This window comes from Vitis riparia, chromosome 1, assembly GCF_004353265.1.
Source record: "Vitis riparia cultivar Riparia Gloire de Montpellier isolate 1030 chromosome 1, EGFV_Vit.rip_1.0, whole genome shotgun sequence".
NCBI classification, from domain to species: Eukaryota; Viridiplantae; Streptophyta; class Magnoliopsida; order Vitales; family Vitaceae; genus Vitis; species Vitis riparia.
In genome coordinates, this window is record NC_048431.1 from 19,210,989 (window position 1) to 19,213,199 (window position 2,211).

Sequence of the window (2,211 nt, forward strand, 5' to 3'; positions counted from 1 at the left end):
TTATAGTCAAACATTTTCCCTAAACCACATAAGAACAAAAAAGTCAGCTATAATTATTTTAAAACTTAATTTAATATCATGGCTCCATAACCATTGGTCTTGAGTTTAATTTCATAGCTTAGAGATGGTTACATGATCTATAAGAATTAATCCTTTGCCCATTGCATAATTTTAGGTCTAAATCTTTTAGTTACTCCAACTAGGACCATGGCTCAAAAACTACTAGTCCTTAGGCCTAATCACATGGCTTGAAAATGATTATATCATTCATATCAAGTAGTTTTGTGATCAATACAGGTGTAGGACTAGATACCCTATAGTCCAAAATCATTTTGGTCCTTAAGTACTAGGGGGCACAGCCTCAGCTCAGGCTCAAGTATCTGTATTGTTTCAATTGATCGATGTAGCCTAATAACGAGTTTAGTACTCCACCATCTTCAATGGAGAATTCAAGATCTTTCTCCCCTTTGAGGCCACCAGACTGGATCAGAATTTCCTTCACAGAAATGTAAATGTAATAAAGATCGTGGTTACTACAACTAGATTATGATAAATTCATAGTTGGAACATGGATCAAGAATACTGATGAATTGCTTCCTTGAGATGTGTTTTAGTGACTTTGTCAAGGTGATCAAAGTTAGTCCCTTAGGTTAGCAAATGATATAAGAGTATGTTGTGGTAAAATCCCCCACCTCTTGACTAGGAGTGGCTTTGTGTGGATATGTTAGTTTTATATGTGAGCATGTAGAGTAATTTAATATGAAAAAAAAGTGTCAATCTAGTCTTATCAAGGGCACATACTAGCCACTATCCTCAAATATTTCAGTTCCTCTAGGTAGAATATGGACCTGGGAGAATGCTCTCACATTTTTCTTCCTAGGATGACTATGCATCTATGTTGGCATACTTTAATTACACTAGGTCCTTTTCTATGCCCAAAGTTAGGACTTTTAACCATCTTATCTATCATAGCACAAAAAATGTTAATAAGATAGAACAATTATCTACAAGAAAAATAATTGACCATGAGAATAAATCTATTCGCTAGGGGTTCTTCTAGGTCTTGCTTACAATATACTAGACTTATAAAGACTAATAATTTGATAAAAAAACCATTTTTTTTATCTATGAAATTAGTTGAGAGAAATTACACCAAGACTACTACTTAATATTGATTAGATCACATTACTTTAGACAATGCCCTAATGCACTATATGCTATTTTTTAACATTTTGATTGCAATATCACAACTATGTAGCTTCATAACTCCTTACAATCAACCCTTATAGCATTAATCAATCTACACCTTATGGCTAGAGAGCTTACATATGACATTGATGTTGGTCTATTGGCCACTCTCCCTTAAGGTATGCAATGGATACTACCATAGTGGTAGTTGTCATAGGCACAAAAACTCTTGTATAATTTTTCACATTAGTGAGATGCTTAGACACTCCTTTAAACTTGTTGGATTGAGAATACATGATGTAACAAAGTTAGACTTAACTGTCTCCTTGCTATCCCTTTGGTGTATTGACATTGATTTGAGCATTCAACTCATGTCTCTTACATTATACATGACTTAGGTGTATTAGGAGCTAGTAGCACAAAAGATACAAGTCATAGGCTCCTTGTAAGTAGATAAGTTGTCCACATTTGGTTCATGAATTTGGGCAATCTAGTAAAGATTATAGTGCACCACCTCCTAATTGGAGGGATGGTTTATCTTGGCTGTTAAGATGAGTTTCTCATGGTGAATACACTACTGTATGTGATGCACACTAGACAGGACCTATGGTGAATCATGATGCAAAGCTATCAAATGTCATGATTCACCAAGCTACTATACTGCATGGGCTCTCAACTTTGAGAGGATATTGAGTTTGTGTTGAAATCAATAGGAGATTTTGACCTATGGGTGAGAGCTTAAAGTGGTTACATATCTCTATGGATTGAGTCACTGTTGATGAAGGCTGATGACAACAGGATATTCATAAGATTGAGATAGTGTGTTTTCTTGGGTGATCCAAAGGACATGTGATAATGAAATCTGTGGTCACAATAATTCCTTTAGTGGAATTTGACATATACTCTTTAGAGCCAAAGTATGTTATTTGATCCTATAATAAATAAGATCTGGAACTTAAGAATTGAAGATGTAATATTGATAAGTGATAACACTATCTTGTTAGATTACAGATTGGGGAGTCT